The following is a 24,425-nucleotide window of genomic DNA, read 5'->3' as shown; positions in this document are numbered from 1 at the left end:
TTGTACATTTTGTTGTTATTTTTCCATTTTGCAATGAAAAGAATAAGGCCGTTTAAAAAGGAGTTCACCGGCTTGCCCAATGCACATGTTCAGCTAATATTCAAGTTAGGATGAAGCTGGAGGCTGGGCAAGGTCTCAGCACTAGGTCAGAGGCTAAGGGAGGCTCCCCTCCCACAGGGATCCAAAGCCTTCAATGCTCACAGCTTGCTCACCCTAAGTGCAGAACAGGGGTTTGGAACCCTCTAAGGAGTCCTCTTTGATGGTTAAGGACAAGAGAGAAGGTTGCTGTGGTGACATCAGGGTCCCAGTGAGCAAACAGGCAAGGAAACCTTTAGAAGCTGGGGAAGATGCTCAGAGAGTGAAGCCCTGAGTTAGCATGGGCACCTGGGTTCCCATCCCCAGCAGCCATATAGAAATGCCAACTGCAGCATGTGTACCTACAACCCCAGAGTGGAGTCAGGGAACAGAGACAAGAGGATCCTTAGAGCTTGCTGGTCTACCCAAAGCAGTGAGCTCCAGAATCAATGAGAGACTAGGTCTCAAGAAACAAGCAGTGAGTGACTGAGGAGAGGTGCCTGGTGTTGACCTCTGGCCTACACACACACACACACACACACACACACACACACACACACACTCACACAGGAACAAGTGTACACATATACAACACACACATACATGTGCATACATACACACACAAATAAATAAGATAAGAGACAGTAGGCTGATCTCTTGGGTTTTTTATTGCTGTGAAGACTAAGTTGAGACAGTGAGCCTGTAGGGGGACCTGCCTCACTCAGATCACCATACAGGAGAGGGAAGGGGTGAGCTTAGGTGCTGACCATCCTGATGCTGTTCTGACGGCCCACCATTGAAATAGCCCTCACACTTTTCCTGAGAGACACATCATTCCATCCATGAGAGCGAAGCCTTCCCGGAACAGAACCACTTCCTAAAGGCCACACCCCTCGGTGCTGTTGCCATGGCATCTAAACTTCAATCTAACTGTTGATGCCGTGGAGGAAGAAACCAATGAGAATGATGGTGTCTTTTACCAAGGCTGCCCGCCTGCATCTGCGCCCGGACATGAGCCAGGGAACAAACAAAACTATCTGGCAGACCTGCATCGAGGTGGGGCCCACCAGACGGATGCTGCAGGCTGCCTGCTTCTCCTCTCCGCACTGGCCCTTTCCCACTAACCACGAGAAAGCTCATGCATCCCCAAAGGGCGCAGAACGATCTGTGTGGAGAAGGAAAGTACCCTTCTTATCACTCACACGCCTTAGCGTGACATGGGTGTGTCCAGCCTGCAGCCGAACACAGTTTGAGTCCGGCTCAACGCAGAATCCTGAACTTCTTAAAACGGGAATAACTTTTTTCCTGCCATTTTTTTAAAATTCAGTTTCACACTTCTCCAGGACTGGCTTTGCGGAAGACAACGCCGAATTGCGAAACCAGAAGGCCGAACACACAGGTGAGCTGAATCCCGTGTGGAAAACGACCGGCATCCGTCCTGTGTCCCAGAGCGGGAAGAGACCCTGACCCAGAGGAGACACCCACAGAAAGGGGCACCCCGTAAAGAGAACCGCGTAACAGAAATGAAGGAGGCCAACCGTGAAAGAAACCACCCAGCCTTGTCGGAAGTCGCACAGAGGCACGCCAACTACAGACAGCTGGTCTCGGTGGCTACCACATCTGCGGCCACCGAGTCCGTTCCCAGAGGCGCCCAGGCACTAGGGTGGAGTATGAGCCTGTCGGGGAGTCACCCTGACGCACAGTGAGGCCAGCTGTGCCCCCGCAGAGCCCAGGAAGGCTCCACAGTTCTTCACTCTATTAAAAGCCTCAAGTCCCCTGCCACACCCTGTTTCTCCATTCAGAAAAAAAAAAAAAAATGGGTTGACCTCAGGCACACACGCTATTTCCTGGGGTTGGGTCTGCTTTTCTCTTGAATGGAATTGTCTGGCTGTATGTTTCGGTTCCTCTTTGGGAGATACCAAGAAAGCCACGTTCCCCTTTTCCTGGTGTTAGAAGTGCGTCAGCTTGAGTCTGAGCGAATAAAAAGAGAAGGCCTTATTGCTTCACAGGCCGGATCGTCAGACTTAGGAAATCACAGCCCATCGCCGATGGCTGATTGTTTTTGCTGTTTGGTTTTGTTTTGTTTTTTAATCTTCATCATGTAGGTATATTTTAGGGTTTTCTTTTTTAATATTATTTGTTTGTTTTCATTTCATCTTACATTCCAACCAAAGTTCTCCCTCCCACCACCACCCCTCACCTCCTCCCCAGCCCACCCCCCCCATCTACTCTTCCCAACAGGTAAGGAGGGATTCCATGGGGAGTCTAAAAAGTCTGGCACATTAAGTTGGGGCAGGACCAAGCCCCTCCCCTCTGCATTCAGTCTGAGCATGTCATCCCCTCATAGGAAATGGGCTCCAACAAGCTAGCTCATGTACTAGGGATAGATCCTGATCCTACTGCCAGGGGCCCCCTTTGACAGCCCCGCCCCATGGAGTCTCCACAGCTGTCCATCCTATGTTTGTTAGTTTGGTTTTTTCCAACTGTGCCAGAGTATGTCTCAAAACAGATGTGTGTCTGATGGTATGTAACAAGAATGTCGGGGAGTCTGTCTCTTCCTTGCCCAAAGGGACTGATGAAGCTCTCATCGCTGGGACACAAAGTCACCATCCATGGCAGGGTGGGGGTCCGAGGCCACCCAGAGCCACTGTGTCTTGCGGAGTTGCTCTGAGAAGCTTGCCTGGTAGGAGAAGCCAAGTCTTGGTCATGGCATGGTAGAGAAACAGAGGTTTCTGTTCTACCTGGTCCAGCAGTAAACACACAGATGCTTATATTAATCATAAATTGTTTGGCCAATGGCTCAGGCTTCTTACTGGCTAGCTCTCTCTTAATTATTAACCCATTTCTATTAATCCAAGTACTACTTGAGAAATGTCCAGTCCTGTTACTCCTTCCTCAGCTACGTGGCATCTCTCTGGCTGCTTCTCCCTGCCTCCTCTCCCCAGAATTCTCCTCATCTGGTAGCCCCGCCTACACTTCCTGCCTGGCTACTGACCAATCAGTGTTTTATTCATCGACCAATAAGACAAACATATACAGAAGGAATCCCCTCCCCCCCCTGCCATCAGCATGGCTCTTTCATGATCCAAAATAGATCAGGGCTGGGGAGACAATTTAGGGATGAGGGATGTCCTCCTTCTTCATACACATTTCTCTTATTGGTTGATGAATAAAACACTGTTTGAACAATAGAGGCAGGAAGATGGGCGTGACTAGGAGGTGAGGAGAATTCTGGGAAAATTAGGCAGAAGAGAGACTGCGGAGGAGATGCCATGTAGCCGTCAAAGGAGTAACAGGTCCAGGCATTCTCCAGTAAGCCAAGACCACGTGGAAATACATAGATTTATAGAAACAGGTTAATAATTAAGACAGAACTATCCAATAAGAAGCCCTAGCCCAGCCTACAGTTTAATGATTTATGTAAGTCTTTGTGTGCTTATTATTGGAGCTGAAGCAACGGCATTAGGACCTGGTGGAGCAGGAAAACACCAGCAACAGTTCAGTGTTTGTTAAACCATTTGGGCACAAACAGCAGGGTTGAGGACCAGAGTCTGAATCCCCAGAACCTATATAAATCCCAGGTGGGCATGGTGGCCCAACTGTAACCCCAGCCCTCTAAAGGCTAACAGGGGACCCTCCACCTCACCCCAGAGCAAGCTGGCCAGCTAAAATAGCCATATTTGTGAGCTCTGGGTTGACGTCTCAGTGACTAACATAGAGAGCGTTGGAGGAAGACTTGATATCAGCCACAGGCCTCCACTTGTGCACACGCAAGAGTGCATACACATACATATGTGTACTATACATGCAGACGCATGAAAAGGATGAGAGAAAGGAGAAAACTAGCCACACACAAAGATAAAGATAAAAATAAAAAGCATAATATCATCAGATGTTAAGAGGGTGCCAGCTTCTTCTCCCCAGCTTAGCAATGCTAAGCAGATGCAGTCAGGCCTGCGAGTTAATGACAAAATGCCAGGTCATGGAAGGGTTTGTTGTGGCTTGAGGTTGCAGAGGACAGTCCGCCACAGAAGGGAAAGAGTAGGAAAGCAGGAGGGAGGTAGCCGGTTGCATCAGGTCCGCTGGGGAAGCAGAGAAAAGCTTTCTCAGCCCTTGCTTTCTTCTTTTTTAGGGACCCCCATCTTCCAGAAGGCTGCTTCTCACTTCAGGGGTGCGTCTCCCTCAGTTAGAACCCTAGAAACACCCTCACAGACATGCCAGGAGTGTACCTCCTAGGCGGTCCCAAATCTCATCGGGATTGGCAAGATGGAAGAGATGATTCAGAGAGGTAAGCAGCGCTTGCCACCCAGGCACGAGATAACATCTGTGCTCTTTCTCCTAGCTGTGATTCCAGGCACCCTTTCCTCCCTGCGCGGCAGGCCTGCCCTGAGCTTCCAACTTCCCTGAGAACTCTGTACTCCTCCTGAAAAAAACCAAAAATGTACACTCAGTCCTGCACCTGATGTGGAAGGTCAATGCAGTATGGGATATAACATATTTATTTACCAGAATAAGAACTTACACACAAGCTGGGGAGTCAGAAGTGTGGCAGGCTTCCAATCTCCACCTGTCCTAAGTTTCCTTATCCCCGCCCTTAGGGCAGATAGCTTTGTGGGGCTCACCCCTACATGCCCCCACACCTAGAGCACACTCAGTCCTGCCCCCACACCCAGAGCACACTCAGCTGCCTCTGCCTGTGTCCTTCTGCCGCTCATCACTTCACAAAGGGGCCAGCCAGCATCTGCTGCCTCCGAAAGCCCAGAGCTTGCACAACTCACCTCTGGCAAGAAACATTTCCATTTCCTAGGGTCTAAAACATGAAGGAAATGAGGGACATTTCCAGGCAGAGAGGTGGAGGTGAGATCCCAGACTGCTTAGGTGTAGTGTGTGTGTGCGTGTGTGTGTGTGTGTGTGTGTGTGTGTGTGTGTGTGTGTGTGTGTGTATTGTGCACACGCTCATACATATCCCAGCATGTGTGTGTGAAGGGCCAGAGGTCAACGTCAGATGTCTTCCTCAATTGCTCTACACCTTATATTTTGAGGCAGGGTCTCTCACTGAACCTGGGGTTCACTGAGTCAGCCATGCTGGCTGGCCAGAAAGATGTAGGAATGTTCCTGTCTCCACCTGCCCATCACTGGAATTTACAGGTGCATACCACTCTCCTGGTCTTCGTTTGGGAAACACGCCTGTGCGGCTTTGCCTTCTGGTAGAGGAGCCCACGTGCAGAAAACTCTGGCCCCATGGGGTCCCAAGGCACACATGGGCCAAGACTCCCAAGCAGGACCAGGGAATATTCTTACAAAGCAAGGTAAGTTTCCCCATGACATTTCTCTTCTCTTGCCACTAAGTCAGGATGTCTCGGCTCTGAAGAATGCTAACAGTGTCCCAAGAAGGAGCTGCAGGCTGACATGAACATGTCCAGATATCAGCAAAAGAGTTACCTTTATTTAAAAGCAACGCCCAAAGCTAGGCCCAGTGCCACATGACTGCAGCTCCAGCTACACAAAAACACAGAGAGGAAAGTCACAGGAGTGCAGGAGTTCAAGGTCAACCTCGGCAACATAGTGAAAAGCTTCCATGTATTGACACAAAATCTGTTGTAGCCCAAACCAGCCTCAAATTCACTATGTAGTCAAGTCTGACCTTGGACTCCTGGCCCTCCTGCCTCTGCCACCCGAGTTCCAGGATAACGGGCAGGCACCTCAAAGCCCAGTTTGCATGGTGATCAACCCAAGAACCTCCTACAGGCTAGATGGGCATTCTGTCAACCAAGCAACATCTCCAACCACCCAATATCATTCAAAGTCATTATTTTTTGTTTGTTTGTTTAAGAGCACAAACTTCAAACAGGGTTGTTTGTTTTTCTACGGTTTGGGGAGATTTGCTTCTGCTATTGAGTTTTTGTTTTTGTTTCTAAGTATTTTGAATTTAACACTTTATCTCCAGGGTAGCCTGCAAATATTTCCCTCCCTTCTCCTCCCTCTGTGGACTGCTCTCTCCCCTGACATTTGTAATAACATGGGAGATAGCACATTGGGCAAAAAAAAAAAAAAAACCACGCAGCAAAAGACCAACACCTCCTGCTAGCACTCACATGTGGATATAAAAAGGTTGGCCTCTGAGAACAGAAGGGAAGTTCCCTGGGGTGCAGGACACAGCTACAGGAAGATGGGGATAAATGTCAAGGGATCCATTGCGCAGCAAGGCGACTCATGCCACCGATGATGCATCCAGTTTCCAAAAATTGCAGTGTGGACGTTAAGTGGCATCATCAGAGCAATGGTAACTGTGAAGCGCTGCATTCGTGAGGGAGCTGGAAGCACTCGCCACTATCCGTGCATGCTTCAAAATAACAAACTGTAGCATGCTTCAAAATAACAAACTGTAGCATGCTTCTAAATAACATACCGTAGCATGCTTCTAAATAACATACTGCAACATGCTTTAAAATAACATACTGCAACATGCTTCAAAATAACAAACTGTAGCATGCTTCTAAATAACAAACTGTAGCATGCTTCTAAATAACAAACTGTAGCATGCTTCAAAATAACATACTGCAACATGCTTCTAAATAACATACTGCAACATGCTTCAAAATAACAAACTGTAGCATGCTTCTAAATAACAAACTGTAGCATGCTTCTAAATAACAAACTGTAGCATGCTTCTAAATAACAAACTGTAGCATGCTTCTAAATAACAAACTGTAGCATGCTTCAAAATAATATACTGCAACATGCTTCTAAATAACATACTGCAACATGCTTCAAAATAACATACTGCAACATGTTTCTAAATAACATACTGCAACATGCTTCAAAATAACAAACTGCAACATGCTTCAAAATAACAAACTGTAGCATGCTTCTAAATAACAAACTGTAGCATGCTTCTAAATAACAAACTGTAGCATGCTTCAAAATAACATACTGCAACATGCTTCTAAATAACATACTGCAACATGCTTCAAAATAACATACTGCAACATGCTTCTAAATAACATACTGCAACATGCTTCAAAATAACATACTGTAGCATGCTTCAAAATAATATACTGCAACATGCTTCTAAATAACATACTGCAACATGCTTCAAAATAACATACTGCAACATGCTTCTAAATAACATACTGCAACATGCTTCAAAATAACATACTGTAGCATGCTTCAAAATAATATACTGCAACATGCTTCTAAATAACATACTGCAACATGCTTCAAAATAACATACTGTAGCATGCTTCAAAATAACATACTGCAACATGCTTCTAAATAACAAACTAGCATGCTTCAAAATAACAAACTGTAGCACGCTTCTAAATAACAAACTGTAGCATGCTTCTAAATAACAAACTGTAGCACGCTTCAAAATAACAAACTGTAGCATGCTTCAAAATAACAAACTGTAGCATGCTTCAAAATAACATACTGTAGCATGCTTCAAAATAACATACTGCAACATGCTTCTAAATAACATACTGCAACATGCTTCAAAACAACAAACTGTAGCATGCTTCTAAATAACAAACTAGCATGCTTCTAAATAACATACTGTAGCATGCTTCAAAATAACATACTGCAACATGCTTCAAAATAACATACTGCAACATGCTTCAAAATAACAAACTGTAGCATGCTCCAAAATAACATACTATAGGACGTTTAAAAACGTGGAAGGTCACCTAACAATTAAAAGAAAGGAAGAAAACAAGAAAAAGAGAGAGAGGGAGAGAGGGAGAGGGAGAGAAAGAGGGAGGGAGGGGGAGGGAGTTGGGAGGGAGACAGAGGGAGGGAAGGAGGGAAAGAGGAAGGGCAGGAAATGTTAATCAAGAACTCAGCAGGTAAAAGCTCCTACTCCATAAGCTTGGAGACCTGAGTTTGAGCCCTGAAACCCACACAAAGGTGGAAGGAGAGAACAGACTCTACAAAAGTGACCTCAGACCCCCACACACACACATGTGCTGCGGCCCACAGAACCCCCACACATGTCCCAAGTGAAACCCACAACAATAATAATTTTACTTTAAAGATCAGGGGATGATGGTTCAGCGGCTGAAGTGTTTGTCCTTGCACATGCAGGGACTGAGTTCAAATCCCAGAACCAACATAAATGCTGGACGGGTGTATCAGTCAGGGTTCTCTAGAGAAACAGGACCAATAGACCCCAGCAGTTGCTCAGTCCACGAGGCTGGATGTCTCGGCTGCTCTTCAGTGTATGCCTGAATCCTGAAGAAGTAAGGCTAACGCCGGTGAAGGAACAGACTTGCCAGCCAGAGTGAGAGCAAGCAGGCACAGAGAGCAGGTTCCCTTCTTCCAAGCCCTTTATGCCAGCAGAGGTGTGGCCCAGAGTAAAGATGGTGTCCCTGCTCCCAATTACCTAATTAAGAAAATTCCCTCATAAGTGTTCCCGGGGTGCTTGGTTTTTTAGTTGATTCCAGGTGTAGTCAAGTTGACAGCAAGAACCATCACAGTGGGTGTGCGGCCTTTCTTAATCCCAGCCCCCTGAAGGCAGAGATGGGGACCCAGGAGCAAGCTCCATCATCGAGCTCTGGGTTTGATTGAAAGACCCTGCCTCACTGAGTAAAGTGGAGAGCGATGGAGGATGGCCCCTGCTGTGAACCTCGGACCTCTACACACACTACACGTACATACATACATACACATGAACCTACCCACACACATGCAGACATGCATATACACCCATGCATACCATGTGCACACACATGAGGAAGGAAATAGGAAAAAAGAAGTCAAGACACAACCCCAGCAGCCTGCTTCTTCCCCGCAGGAGCCCACGGAAGGAACTTTCAGCAGCTACCCAGGCTCCTTTTCATCGGCCTTCTCCTACATCAGCCAGCTGGTCTTGCCCCGGAGATGGACTGCAGTAAGAACCCCAAATTGGGGCACGGGTGCTAACTACAGACTCAGCATGCACGATGGGTGAAGAAGTAACCTGAGCCAGGCCAGGTGGTGTCTCTGACGCTAGGCTGCCAGCCAAGGCTCTGCTCCCTAATTACGGCCTGCTCAGAACTTTCTCCACATGAACCCTGCCGGAAGATCAAAGGCGCAGTGTCCTGCCGTTTTCACAGGGCTTGGCTTTTTTCCATTTGTTTGTCTTTGTTTTTTAATGGCTTTGTTGTTGTTGTTGTTGTTGTTGTTCATTTATTTCCGAGACAGAGTCTCACATAGCCTAGGCTGACTTCAACCATTATGCGGCCAAGGATGATTCTGAACTCTCAGTCTTCTGCTTGGGCCTCCAAGTGCTAGGATTACAGGTGTACACCACCACGGCCAGTGTCTCATTCTTCATCTATACGATACAATGTGACATATGATGGTGTGGTATGGTAGGGTGATGTATAGTATGATATGGGATGGGACGGTGATATAGTATGGTGTAGCATGATGTGATACGGTATGTGGTACGGTATGGTATGGTATGACACGATATGGTACGATGGCTTGGTATATCATGGTCTGATTTGGTGCTGATATGGTGTAGTACTGTATGGTATGGTATATTTTAACGTTATACGCTATTCTATCTGGATATCATAATTTCTACCTCTGGCCTTAGAAATGTTCACATGCTTATATGCAGTGGAGTCCCTCCCTGGTCCTCAGTGAGAGGCCAGCACCACACGGGTGGGTCCCAGACAGGCCCTGGGTCTCCAGGAAAAGCAGAAGTCACACCCTGCTGGGTTCTGCTCACCTGCTGGCAGTCCCATCTCCCCTCCAGAGGAGTGTGCTGTGTGTTGCTCTCCCTACAAGGGCAGGGTCAGAAGTCACCCCAAGAGGAAGTGTAGCCTTAGCCCCTGGCCTCCTCACTGTGTCTTCAGGAAGCCCACACCTCACAAATCAGACTCAGGGTTAGGGTTAAGGCCATGAACCCCGAGTACCAGAAACTCCCGTGCTCACGGACTAACACCAGCAAACGCTTGGAGCCGCTTACTTCAGGGTCACCACTGGAGCTGAGACAACAGCAGCGTAAGGAGGGGTCTCTCCCTGGGGTCTCGGTGGACACTTTCTAAGCATATTTGCTTCCTGTTGGCATCTTTACAGCTTTTCCCAAAAGACTGTTGCCACGGTAACAGATGACTTCGCCTTTTAGCTGTTCAATAAGTAAAATGATCTCAAAGTTCTTTAAACCTCTTCTAAACGTCAGCGATCTTAGGGGAAAGGGTCTCCGAGGCATTGACCAAGTCTTTTAAGTATATTAATTGGCTGTTAGTTGTCTAAACTGGACTCAAAATTCACGAAGCAGGTGATCCTATCCAGAGCCTGCTCCTCCGTCATTCTGACAAGAACCAGGCCCTCTCCCCCCCACCAGGCTCTCACACTTCTTAGTGACACATTCCTGCTTCCAAAGGGCCCTCCCCTCCGCTTGCCTGTAAAGCAGAACGGGTCTGTTGTGACCTGGGGCTTTCTCCTGCTGGAGAGGCCACTGGCCCCCACTGCATGATGGAACCAGCAGAGCGAGGCCCCCTGCTTCCTAGGGGTTAGGATACCCGGGACTCCATCACCACTGCCTAGCTGGGTCAGCCTTCTGCTGCCTCCTCCCCTTCACCAGTGCTGGGCACTGTGGTCCATGTTCTGCATTACAGGAGTGGCCAAGAGAAAGGCCCCACCCTGCGGGGTGGAAGGTTGCAATGACAAGAGACCAAGCAACATACAGAACGCACACACGGACTGTCACGTCATGGGAAGAGACAGAACCAAGGGCAAAAGCAGAGGCCTGGATATCTGGGGAAGAGCCTGTCTAGAAAGAGGAACCACTGCCCTGCCTTGGAACAAATTCAGGGCGCTTCAAGAACACTGACCAAGGAAACTCCAAGGACGGGCGCTCAGGAGACCCTGTGCTCAGCATCCTGGGATGGCTGTCTCCCCCATGCTCTTCTCCGCTGCCTCCCAGCCGACTCCATTCACCTGTGCCTCACCTGTATGACAGACACCTTGGAGTCTTTGTCTCAAAAAAAAAACTTCATTCTCTTTTATAGTTTCCAGTACTCTGCCAAAACCCAACGACTTTTTATTTGGCCGAGTTAAGCATAGCTATTTTGAATCTGCCATTTATACTCCCCGTTTTAAATCTGCCATTTATATTACCTCTTAATGCCACTCCACCTGAATCTCTCTCTGTCTCTTCCTCTACGCCCCACGTTGCCTTGCCTCATACACTCAAATTGAGTGACAACGGTGAGTGACAAGGGTGGGTAAAGCCACTTGCCGCACAAGTGTGAGGACCTGAGTTCAAATCTCCAGCACCCACATTTTAAAAAGGCGTGGCTGCCTGTGTCTACATATAACCCCAGAAGCAGTTGGGAGTCAGAGACCCGAGAGTCGTTTGGGGCTTGCTGACTGGAACCTGTCTCAAGGAAGTAAGGTTTGTAGGTGGCCACATTCTCCCTGTGGCCTCATGAGGTTGATCTCCCCACCCCCAACCCCTGGCTCCCCTTAAAGGGACAACTGCTGCATCTGATTAGAGGCCCTGGATTGCCTCATCTTAATGGGGCCACCTGTTTCAAAGACTCTGTCCCCAAACAGTCACATTCTTTCCATGTTCCTGGATAGTGTGAGTGTGTTGTGGGGTGTGTGTGTGTACGTGCGCGCACGTGTAAGCTGTGTGTGTGTGTGTTTTGGAGGGGGTGCAGGCAGGCATGTGTGCGGAGGATGGGGAACTACCTCAGGTGTTGTTGGTCCTTATCTTCCTCCTTGTTAGAGATGGTATGAAGGGACAAGGCCACCCCCATACCCCTGTTTTAGCAGCCATGACGGGCTAACCTGTGCTCGCCTGACTTTGCCCCTCCTGTCCTGGTCACTGGGAGGTCAGATGCCCTCCTTGTGGCGAGGAACCAATCAGAAGTTAGCTGACGGGGCTGTGCTTTGCAGCTCTGGGTGTGCTTAACGGACAAGTGCACAACAGTGACCTGCAGAGCATAGCAACGGCCCTGGGAGGGCCTAGGGGCCGTAACAACCAGTTGACCAAGCAACACATGGCAGGTCGTCCAAACCTGAGACTGTTGCGAACCCCCGGACACTCCCCTTACGCTGCCCTATAAGATGCCCGCATCGTGATTTCTCGGGGTCTTTTCCTCCAGCCATCCGCTGCAGTGGGTGGATGAAGGGACCCAACTGATGGGCTTTAGCTCATTAAACAACTGCAACAAAAGACTCTTTGCTTTTGCATCAAAATGGGGCTCTTGGTGATTTGGGGATCAGAATTTGGGCACAGCAAGTATACTCCAGGCTAGCTGGCCTCTGGGTTTCCTGTACCTGGGGCTTCTGTCACCACCTCCCATCTCCCTGTAGGAGCACTGAGACTACAGATTCAGGCTGCCTCATGGGGCTTCACATGGATGTTGGGGATCTGGAGTCGTGTCCTGTCCTCACACTTCCAGGGCAAGCCCTTTACCCGCCGAGCCACCCCCCCCCCACCCCCAGTCCATGCATCCTCATCGCATTTATAGTTTATAAAGCAAGGCTTTATGAGGGAGAACGGCTTGCCCCAGGCAGGTCACCACAGCTGAGTATCCTCCCGTCTTTGACACCACGAGTTTCCACACCGGGACCCCACAGTGCCCCGTCCACCAATCCCCACCAGAGAGTATCGTTGGATACATTCCTGCAAGGAAGACACCAGGGCCCAGAGATGCCACTTCTGAGTGAGGGCCCCCCCGGCTCTGTGTCCTCACAGGCTCCACAGCAATGCCGTGTGTGTGTGTGTGTGTGTGTGTGTGTGTGTGTGTGTGTTCCAGGTAGACAGATGTGATGCCTTTCTAAACCGGGACTGACATCATCTGTGGCACAGTGTCCCCTGGGCCGGCACCTACCCAGAAGAGACCCACTTCAAGGCCATGTCAGAGAGGGCGGGGAGATGATCCCATGGCGAAATGACTTGCTGAAGTCCACAGCTCTGGCACCCATGTGAGAGACTGGCATGGCCAGGTGCGTCTGTAATGCTAGCACTGGGAGGGTGCAGGTGGGGTGGAGACAGGCAGATCCCTGGAGCTCAGTGGCTAGCAAAAAAACAAAATAAAAAAACAAGGTCTTGGGGGGGAGAGAGAGAGACCCTCTCTCAAAAAAAAAAAAAAGGATGGAGCGTGATGGAGGAAACACCTGAGGAGTTCTGATCTCCGTGTCTCCGTGTGTTCACCAGAACACATACGTGCACATACACAGAGAAGGGCAGGGTCGGGGAGAGAGAACTCTCAACTCTGGCTGCTGCCTGTTCTCGGGAGTGTTTACTATAAACACTATAAACAGAGATGGTTGAAGTAAACACGGAGGTTTATTTTTAACTCTGCGGCTGGGAAGGTGGCCATGAGCTCAGTGACTCACTGCAGTGTTCAAAAAAGAACCTTCTCTCTCTCTCTCTCTCTCTCTCTCTCTCTCTCTCTCTCTCTCTCTCTACACACACACACACACACACACACACACACACACACACACACACACACACCAAAATTATACCTTCTACGTGGAATCAGAAGTCACTGACTCAGAAAACTATCCTTTACAGTACACAGTGTGAGTGCATCGCGGAGCCTGGTAGCTAGAAGCCGGTGGAGAAAGGTGACCGGGTGCAGCCACGCACAGCTGGCGCCACCCTGAGGACAAGCCGTGTAAGTGATGCCGGAGGCACAGACCACATGAGACAGATGACACAGACACACAGCCAGCTGGGGTCACCACCGTCCCCAAAGCTCCCATGAAGAAACAACGATACTGGCTCAGTTCGTCCTGGGCCTCTCTAGGGTCTTCTATCCAAGCAACACAGGCTGTGCTTGCAAGCTGCACCAGAGCTTGCCTGGCAAACGGTGCACCCTTGAACACAGGCTTCGGCAGCCAAGCGGGAGATGCAGAAAACTCTGCGCAGGTCTTTGTGTGGGCTGGGATCTGTTTTCTGTGGATTACTACAGCACCCTACACCGTCCAAGAAACGTCAGACAAGTTGACCACAGCAATTAAGTTGTCTGCCATCTGCGAGGGGCTTGGCTTACAGCTTGCTGAAGTTAAATATATTTTGAAAAGAGACAAGCCAAGTTTTTCGATGTTTTGCCTATCTGTCAATCTCCACCGCGTTAGCCTTGGAGCAGCTGAAGGGAGGATTGTTCTCCCTCAAGGAATCGTTTAGCGCTGGCATGCTGGAATTTCAGAACCCGAGGAGCACTCCAAAAAAATGAAGTACTCCTTGAGAAACCCCCGCGTCTAATCTTGGGGTTGGCAGAGCTTAAAGCCCTGCTAGGAAGTCAGCCAGGCTGCGAGATGAAGGGTTATTCTATCATCACCCCAGATGGCAAGCTCTTTTCCAGAAGCACCGGGCCTGAGTGAAAAGCCCAGGCTCACACCCCTGCCTCTGTTTCTTCACATCGAATGAGCATCTCCATGTGACAGTCAAACCTACAGTGTAGCACTCAGAAACCCTCAGCCTCTCAGCTGCATTTCCAGGCTGAGCTATGGGGACTGGAGGGAGGATGGGTCTGTGACCCTACTATGCACCTGCCTGGAACTATTCTGGACTTTTGTGGAGGCCCAGCTTTGACCAGAGTGACTTTCCATTCTTCTTGGGGACAAAGTTTTCCCAAGACTGATAAAAAAGCATTGGTGTGTGTGTGTGTGTGTGTGTGTGTATGTGTGTGTGTGTGTGTGTTTTGTTTTGTTTTGAATGATGAATGTTCCCCTCTGATCAACGTGTCCTCCTCGCCCGATAATAATGCCTTCCCGTCTTAAGACAGCGGAAAGCTGAGCGTGGTGGCTCACACCCGCAATCCCAGGAGTCTGGGGATAGAAGCAGAGGATTGAGTTCAAGGCCTGGATTACAACATAGCAAGGCTCTGCCTCACAGAAGAGGGCTAGAAGGAAGCTGGTGAGGATGGGTGTGGGGTGGGGTCATAGTGGTGGAATGCCGACAAACTGGTTCCCTAGGAAGAAAATCAAAGCCCTGGTGTGCAGCTGTTTTTGGTTTCCATGGTGTAAACACTCTGACCACTTGCAATGTCAAGCCATTGATAGTTCAACAGTCAGTCGGGTGGCTACACTCCTAAATACTCAGTTTCCCAGAAGCCGAGGGAGCCTGCCTCCACTCGAAGCGGCTCGACAGAAGGGAGGGTGGCTACCGCTCCCCGCATGCATTAGTGATTTGTGTACCCCTGTTAGTGGCTCGGCCAGCACTGATCAAATGCCAATCAAGGAGCTAGAGCAGGAGAAGAGGGCTCTGCCAGTGAGACCCGTGAGGACTGTGGCAAGTTGGTGTGTGTGTGTGTGTGTGTGTGTGTGTGTGTGTGTGTGTGTGTGTGTGTGTAACCCTGAGGGCTGAGGGTAAGCAGATCTTTGGAGCCCAGTAGCCAATCAGTCTGGCTAAACCAGTGAGTTCCAGCACAGACCCTGCTATCAAAAAGCTAAGGGGTTGGGAGGCTAGAGATATGGCTCAGAGCACTTTGTGTCCTTGCAGAGGACCCAAGTTCAGCTCCTAGAACCCGCATGGTAGCTAATGACCGTCCACAATTCCAGTTCCAGGGGAACCAATGCCCCCTTCTGGCCTCCATGTGCATCAGACACATGTGGTACGCAAGCAAACTCATACACATAAAATAAAAATAAATGAGCCTTTACCAAAAAAAAAAAATGCAGTGGAAAGTGACTAAGAAAGACACTAGCATCAACCTCTGAGCATCTCCCTCCCCCTCCCCCTCCCCCTTTCCTTCTCCCTTCCTCCCTCTCCCTTCCCTCCCCCTCTCCTTCCTCTCCCTCTCTATCCTTTGTCTCACCCTCTCTCTCCCACCCTCCCTCCCTCCCTCTCTCCCTCCATCTCTCTCTCCGTCTCTTATGCACACACACACACACACACACACACACACACGTACACAAATCTGTGGAGCAAATTCAAACCCAGACACCCCCATGTTTGCACAGCAAGTGCTCTAATGACTGAGATGTCTCCCTGCCTCCTCCTAACCCATCGGGCCTGGTCTTCAATTCTGCAGCACAAGAAAGTGACTTCTATTCTAAGTGACAGTCCACACAGATTCAGAGAGCTTCCTTGCCTGTCTGTCCACATACATGGACATATAACAGAGGGGGAGGAGAGCTGACTGTTCAGTTTAAAGAAAAACACATTACCTGAACTATCAGAGGACATGGATCCAAGACATTGTCAACAGCTCCTTCCCTACACAGCATCCCTGTGCAGACACTATTCATATGCGTTCTGAGCTGTGAGGATGTCCCTTTATAGATGGGGAAAACGAGGCTGGGGGAAGCCCGTAGCTTTTCTGAGGTCCCCATTGGAGAAGCAGGGCCAAAATCAAGCCCTGAGAGGAACGCTGTGGCTGTTTTCCTGGCCCCAGAATGTGCTATGCGGAAGGCAAGGAACTGACTCAGCATCCAAAGCGGTGTTCACGCCCCCACCCCGGGTATCTGTGGGCTCCGCTGACACAGGAACCTGTTCTGCTGGGCTCTGAACTCACAGAGGAGGAGGGCGGGCGGGTAAAGGAGTTGCCCTCGGGGTGGCCATGTTGAACTGAGGGAGACTTCAGGGTCGGGTAAGAACGGAGCAGTGAGGCCGTCTCCCGGGGCTGGACCGTGCAGCTAGCATGCACGAGGCACTCACTGAGTCAGAGCCCCCAACAGCAGAAGACTAAGGGCGTCGCTCAGACCAGAGCAGGTCCTCAGCGTGGCCAAGGCCCTGGCTTCCATCCCAGCCCCGCAACAGACCGTAATAACATCGCTATTATGCTAATATTGTATGATGATAGGGGTAACGATCAGCGTCCTGGCTGACAAAGGAACCCCAGACGTGAAATTGAAAGGGAATAGTGTGGGAGTATTGAGGAGGGATTGGAAGGAAGGAGAGGGGGGAATGGAAGAGAGGGGAAGGGAGGGGGAGGGGAGGGCATGGACTTGATCAAAAAACCCATAGATGTATGTATGAAATTTCTCGGTGAAAAGAAGAATTCAGGGAGATTCAACACAGCCTTTTAAAGGAGCTCTATTTAGCTCATATCACCTACAAAAAGGTGAAAATGAGATTTTTGTTTTTTCACCCACTGGGCCTCTCAATGTCAGCAGGACGTAAAAAAAAAACTATAAAGAAATGCATACTTTGAAAGAAAAGCATTTTGACCTAAAAAGCAAGCGTAAATCGAATTATTTCACACAATGGAGCAACAGTGCCACTCTGGCACATTTATCATTTCACAGAGTTTATCCCCACAAAGCTCTTTTGAGGAAATCCTTGGAAGGTTTAACGTGGCCAGAAGAAGAAAAAGAAAAAAAGAAAAAAAATAGAAAATGAATCCAAAAAAAAAAAAAAGAGACTAAACGAGTAAGGCTCTGTACACATTTCATCCAAAAAATATGTTTTTAAAATTGGTAAGTCAAAAATATTAGCTGGGAACACATCTCAGTCGGTAGAGTCCTTGCCCGGCGTGCCCGAAGTCCTAGGCTCAACCACTGGCATACACAAACCGAGCGTGGTAGCACACACCTGTAAATCCAGCACCTGGAAGGTGGCAGCAGAGAGATCAGAAGTTGGGCTCTCTCAAAGAAGGAAACTTTAGGTTTTTGCCGCCTTGGGTCCGGTCCCCAGCAGAAGACCCTGAGGTAGAGGTTCGGGGGAGAGGGATTCATGGCAGGCTGCTGGAGAAGGGCGTGTCATTAGAAATCTGCTTGAGTAAAGGTCTGGCACGCAGGCGGTGATACGGGAAGCCAACAGGAAAAATAAAAATGACAATACCAGCATCCTTGTGTCATTTGAGGTTAAAAAAAAAAAAAAGGAATGAGCTTCGAACAGTAAAATGTGACACAAGGATGTGGAAACGGGACTTAGTGGGTTAGGGTGACGGGAGCGCCCAACCCTCAGCTTCACGTGCAGACAAGGACAGCTGTGGATGTCACTGGGGACATGGAAACGACCCAGCGAGAAATCACAAACCTACTCAAAACATTGTGAGGGGTCTTAAGATTCTGCAGACGGCAACATCGGGAATGTCGGGCACGTCTAGCCGACGCTCCAAGGCGCTGGACCCTGCGTGGTCCTCCCAGTCTGTGTCAGCTCCATCAGGGTTGTGTCCAGGGAAGGAGTGAAGGCCCCGTGCTTGGTAGAAGAAGACAACCTTCCCCGATGGTCTACGTGGCGTGGACTCCAGGTATAGATGCCTCCTACTGTGACCCGGCTCACCTCTGTCGGCCAGCTCTCCCACCCTGAGGGACAGGGCACCAGAGGTTTGTGCACACTGGGCTGAAAGCTCCCTTTGGCTGTTTGCTTTTTTTAATCACAAGCCTTTAATATATTCATGGTCTTTGACTCAGTGTTTCCACTTCCAGAGACGTCTCCCAAAGAAACAGTGCTCTGAGCTGTGATGACTACTTTCCCGGACGTCACTTCCCAAAACAGAACGAGGCCCTTTCTGAGCACACGCTCCTGGCTCGTGACTATACACGGACGCTCTCCTGAGGATTCAGTCTGAATCTGTAAATAGCCCTGGAATGAATGCCAAAGGGAAAAGTCGCATGTGGCCAAGACTGGGATCACTGACCTTCCAGAACGTTCTTGATTTTGTGACAGCAAGATGGCATCTCTAACAGAAGGGGGACTGCAGACCTGGCAGGAGTCCACACAGCCCAGGACTGACTCCCGATGACCCAGGAAAAGGAAACCAGAAAGCACCTGGCTTGGAAGCCACAAACCCCGCCCCTATGGTGCACTTCCTCCAATAAGGCTGCTCCTCCTAGATCTACCCCAACAATGCCGCCAGCTGGAGACTGAGTCTATGGGGGACATTCAAACCGCCAAGGTGCTGGATTAGGCATTGTTCATCATCCATTGTGAACAATAGTGCTGGAGTAACCGATCTTATTCACGTGTAGGAGCATCCGCGCGAATATGATATGTGCACGCATCCACATACGTGCACCCGTTAACGTAGCTACGGGATATGGGATACAGTCCAAGTAGAAAAATCTTTGGCTCAAAGGTAGAACCCATGAGGCATTGACTTCTCCATCTTTAGTGATGATATCCTGTCGACCACAAGCCCTCTTCACGGCATACAGGGCAGAGAATTCTTAGCCAGGGGCTTCCAGTTTATACTGTCTGGACCCTCCAGAGAAGTCACTGTCTATGCCAGCCATAACCTTACAAGATCCATTCCCTAAATAACAACACATGCACGTGCGCTGAGCCCTTGATCCATGGAGGTTATGGAGTCACCAGACGTGGAAACGGATTCTATCTCATTGGACATCCTCCACCCCAGCTGTCTTAGTGACTGTTCCATTGCCGTGAAGAGACACCATGACCAGAGCGACTCTTGTGAAAAAAAGTATTTAATTGGGGGCTTATTTACAGTGTCAGAGGCTTAGTGTTTTTGAAAGAAAATGGTCCCCAAAAGGAGGGGCACTATTAGGAGGCATGGCTTTGTTGGAGTAGGTGTGGCCTTGTTGGGGCACTATTAGTGGGCGTGGCTTTGTTGGAGTAGGTGTGGCCTTGTTGGAGGAAGTGTGTCGTTGTGGATGTGGGCTTTGAGTTCTCATATATGCTCAAGCCACACCCAGTGTCCCAGTTCACTTCCTGTTGCCTGCAAGATGTAGAACTCTCAGCTGCCTCTCCAGCACAGCGTCTGCCTGACACCACGTCCCACCATGAAGACAGACTAAATTTCTGAAACGTTAAGCCGCCACCTCAGTTAAGTGTTTTCCTTTACAACAGTTGCTATGGTCGTAATGTCTCTCCACAGCATCGGAAACCCTAACCCAAGACAGTCCATTACCATCATAGCAGGGAGCCAGAGAAGTAGCACTTTTGTTTTTTTGTTTGTTTTCTTTTTTAAGATTTATTTATTACATATACAGTGCCTGGCATACATACCGGAAGAAGGCACCAGATTGAATTGTAGATGGCTGTGAGCCACCATGTGGTTGCTGGAAATTGAACTCAGGACCTCTGGAAGAGCAGTCAGTGCTCTTAACCACTGAGCCACCTCTCAGGCCCGGCATGGACTTTTGAAAGCTCAAAGCCAACCCACAGTGACACACTTTCTCCAACAAGGCCACGCCCCCCTAATCCTTCTAATCCTATCAAAGAGTTCCCACTCCCTGGTGACTAAAGCATTCAACTCCACGAGCCCATGGGGGCCAATCTTATTCAAACCACCACACAAGCCCTTGGAGGACCAGTGCTTTGTTGACGGGGAGGTAGCGTTTTTTTGAAAATGATTTCCTGAGGAGAATATCGCAGCAGCGGTCTTAACGCGCAAACCAGGTTATAACAGAGTAGAGTGTGTCTACCAGTCAGAATGACCAGCCAGAGAAGCGAAGCTTCAACCTGAAGCCAGTGCATTGGCTTCCAACAAGACATGCATTGAGGTGCTGTGAACCCGGGGATCTTCCCTCTGTGCTCTGGCAGCCCTAGATTCCCTTTCCTCCCAGTAGAAGGCTTCCTCATCATTTAGTGTAGTCACCTACTCCATAGAGAATTCGCTGCAGTCTGCCCCCACGCCAGCCACCCTTCCTGTCCTGTGGTGACTCATATTATCTACTGGGCTATAGATTTAGAAACACCAAGGAGACATCTATTGGAGCATTGTGTGGGGGCGTTTCCAGAGAGTCTTAACTGAGAAGAGAGGAGCCACCCTGAACGCGGACAGCATCATCCCTGGCTTGAGGTCCTGGCTGGTGCTGCACCGTGACTGGCTGCCCCACACCCCTGTCACCGCATCTACAGTCATCCGGACATCCTGCTCTCCCCACCGCCATAGTCTTAACTCTGGAAGTACGAGCTCGGGGCTACTTGGGTCGTACTTACCTGGAGCAGCCTCTTCTCTTTCCACCCTCAGAGCTGACTTTGAAGATCCCTCTGCTACAGGGAAGTGACAGGCACTCAGGAGGGGAGGCTGACAACGCTTCTGAATGTCTCCGGCCCTGGAAGAAATATGTATCTCAGCGATTGCGTGCCACATCTCACACACAACTGACACCTCTGCCCCCTCCACGCTGCCAGGGATTTCAGAGACAATCTGACTTCAAGCACGCACCACGGGCTCGTCATGACACTGACATGGCAGAAGACCTCCCTCTGTGTGTGTGTGTGTGTGTGTGTGTGTGTGTGTGTGTGTGTGTGTGTGTCTGAGCCTGTAAGAGGACCCTCCACTTTACCCCCCTGGCCTATACTCACCTCAGATCTCCCACCATGCTACTCTGTTTCTGTGGTGTTTATAGCCCTCTTGATAAATTTCTTACCCAAAAGGGCAAGCTGCCTGCCTCAGTGTCCCCTTGGGACTCTAATCTGAGAGCTCATAACTCATCATTTGACTAACTGGCCTGAGTGCAAATTTCCATTCTGCATCAGCCTTCAACCTGCCTTTCTCCCTAAGGCTCATCGTCTGGCTTTTAATTTAAATAAGATTCCTAAGATCCCCAACTTGGCAACTTTGTTTAGAAGCCATGACAGGGATATTAATTAGCCTAACTTCAACATTACATGTCTCGGGAGACAGGGGAGTCCTAAAATAGAGAAGAAAAGAGATGTGGCACCAGCCATAATGCACACTCATAACAGCCATCACTTGTGGGATCACTTTCGTGGCCCCCAAATCAATTACAATATTAATATACAGCAATTGTTCATCAAGAAGTAAACAGGGAAAGAGAAAAGGCTCAACAGTCTTCCTCTCGGTCCCCCTCCCTCTCCCCCTCCCCCTCCCTCTCCCCTTCCCCCTCCCCCCTCTCTCTCTGAGCCCACTGTTCTTGCTGAGAATGCAAATTCGGTTCCATTTGGTTCAGGTGGCTCACAACTCTCTGTAAGTTCAGATCCAAGGGATCCAACATCCTCTTGTGGCCTCCACGCACACATAATTTAAAACTTTTAAATAAATATTAAAAATAAAAAAAGGTGGCGTTGGACATGATAGCACTCATCTTTAATCCCAGCACTCAGGAGGCAGAGGCAGGTGGATCTCTGTGAGTTCAATGTTAGCCTGGTCTACTGAGCAAGTTCAAGGCCAGGGAGGTCTACATAGTGAGACTGTGTCTCAAAAACAAACAAATAATAATAATAATAATAATAACTAAAGTTGGGCACGGGGACTTAGGGAGGCTGAGGCAGGAGGACAAGTTGAATCCAGCCGGGATACTTTAGGAAGAGAAGATTTCTTTGAAAGCCTAGGGAATGGGAGGGGAACTCAGAGGTAGAGTCAAACTCTGCATCCCTAGCACTGATTACAGACACTACAGCAGTTATAACGCTAAACAGAGGAGTTTTAAAAAAAGAAATGCCATGAGAACCATTGACAACATGACTTAAGAGTCTTGAAGGGACTTGTGAAAATGGTGCCAAAAGACTTGGCCACGGCAATATCATCCTCAGACTTTCAGTTTGTAAGAGCCATGACCACTCTGAGGTACAACACAAGTCCCCCTCAAGTGAGTGGGGGAGGGGCCTCTGCACATCCCACCTTGCCTAGATGCTACAGGGTGTGAGTAAGTACACTACCTGCCAGCACTCAGGGAGAGGAGAAAGCATGGGAGGTCATGAGGAGGTGGAGTTTACAGGGACAAGGGAGGTCCACCTCAGCCCCCTTAGAAATCCATCACTGGACTCTGGCATCTCCTGGCCTGGGGACTGCAGTCAGATCAACTCACCCCCAGTGGACCCAGCAACCTCGAGCCTGCTGAGATTGCTGGGCCGCTCCACCCCCCACTCAGAGCAGAGGAAGAGAACCTTGGACCCACACCCACAAGGAGAGGAAGATACCCCAGCTATACCCACTGGAAAAAGGGATGGGAATACCATAATATAAGAACACATTCAACAACAAGAAAACCAATATGATGCCACCAGAGTCTAGGGACACTACACCAGCAAGACCTGAACATGCCAACACAGATGAAGCAGAAGAGAACGACCTTAAAAACAACTTCATGAAGATGATAGAGACCCTAAAAGAGGAAATGAGAAAATCCTTTAAATAAATGGAAGAAAAAAACAAACCAAAAATTGCAAGAAACAAATCAAGCAGAGCAAGATTTGAAAGCTGAAATGGAAACAATAAAAAAAAAAAACTGGAATGCTGGAATTAGAAAATGTGGGTAAATGATCAGGAACTACAGATGCAAGTATAACCAACAGAATACAAGAGATGGAAGAGAGAATCTCAGGCATTGGAGATACACTAAGAGAAATAGATTCATCCACCAAAGAAAATCTTAAGTTCAACAAACCCATAGCACAAAATATTCAGGAAATATGGGATACTATGAAAAGGCAAAAGCTAAGAATAATAGATATAAAAGAAGGTGAAGAAACCCAACTCAAAGGTGCAGAAAACATATTCAACAAAATCATAGAAAAAAACTTTCCCAACCTAAAGAAAGACATGTCAATGAAGGTACAAGAAGCCTACAGAACACCAAATAGAGTGGACCACAAAAAAAGTCCCCTCGGCACATAATAATCAAAACACTAAACATACAGAATAAAGAAAGAATATTAAGAGCAGCAAAAGAAAAAGACCAAGTAACATATAAAGGCAAACCTATTAGAATCACACCTGACTTCTCCATGGAAACTCTGAAAGTCAGAAGGTCCTGGATCATATTCTACCAACACTAAGAGAGACCACAGTTGCCATCTCAGACTTCTGTAACCAGCAAAGCTTTCAATCACTATAGATGGAGAAAACAAGATATTCCACAACAAAACCAGATTTAAACATTACATATTCACTAATCCAGCCCTACAGAAAGTACTGGAAAGAAAACTCCAACCTAAGGACATTAACTACACTCCCAAAAGCATAGGCAATAGATAATCCCACTTTACCAAAAGTGAAAAGAAAAGGAAGGGTAAATCCACAAACAATAACACCACCAACAGAAAATCAAAAACAAACAAGAATTAACACTCAATGGTCCTTAATTTCCCTCAATATAAATGGTCTAAAGTTGCCTATGAAAAGACACAGGCTAACAGAATGGATATGAAGACAGAATCCATCCTTCTGTTGCATACAAGAAACACATCTCAACATCAAAGACAGATATTACCTCAGAGTAAAGGGTTGGGATAAGGTTTTCTAATCAAATAGACCCAAGAAACAAGCTGGTGTAGCAATCCTAGTAGCTAACAAATTAGACTTCAAACTAAAATCAATCAAAAGAGATAAAGAAGGTCATTTCATAGTCATCACAGGAAAAACCCATCAGGAAGAAGTCTCGATTTTGAAATCTATGCCCCAAATACAAAGGCAACCACGTTCGTAAAAGAAACATTACTAAACTCAAATCACACATAAGACCTCACACAGTTATAGTGGGAGACTTCAACATCCCACTCTCACCACTAGACAGGA

General features: G+C 48.4%; 1 long non-coding RNA gene across 3 annotated transcripts in view; it reads right to left on the bottom strand.

The window, feature by feature from the left end:
- Nucleotides 1-3,934: 3,934 nt before the first annotated feature.
- Nucleotides 3,935-24,425, bottom strand: part of LOC121141856 — a 31,670-nt gene continuing 11,179 nt past the window's right edge. Inside the window, exons 1-5 of one of the 3 annotated variants that reach the window (XR_005878778.1) lie at nucleotides 8,789-9,035; nucleotides 7,731-7,760; nucleotides 6,171-6,234; nucleotides 5,518-5,574; nucleotides 3,935-4,498 (exon numbers count right to left, since the gene is read on the bottom strand). This is a non-coding gene — a long non-coding RNA (uncharacterized LOC121141856). Of the gene's footprint in view, nucleotides 4,499-5,517; nucleotides 5,575-6,170; nucleotides 6,235-7,730; nucleotides 7,761-8,788; nucleotides 9,036-17,418; nucleotides 18,560-20,881; nucleotides 20,998-24,425 lie in introns of those variants that run through there. The other 2 variants (XR_005878779.1, XR_005878780.1) reach the window with 2 other exon arrangements.

This window comes from Mesocricetus auratus, unplaced genomic scaffold, assembly GCF_017639785.1.
Source record: "Mesocricetus auratus isolate SY011 unplaced genomic scaffold, BCM_Maur_2.0 Super-Scaffold_100008, whole genome shotgun sequence".
In the NCBI taxonomy this organism is placed as follows: domain Eukaryota; kingdom Metazoa; phylum Chordata; class Mammalia; order Rodentia; family Cricetidae; genus Mesocricetus; species Mesocricetus auratus.
The sequence above is the reverse complement of the archived record's forward strand: the minus strand, read 5'-3'. Positions and strand labels throughout refer to the sequence as shown.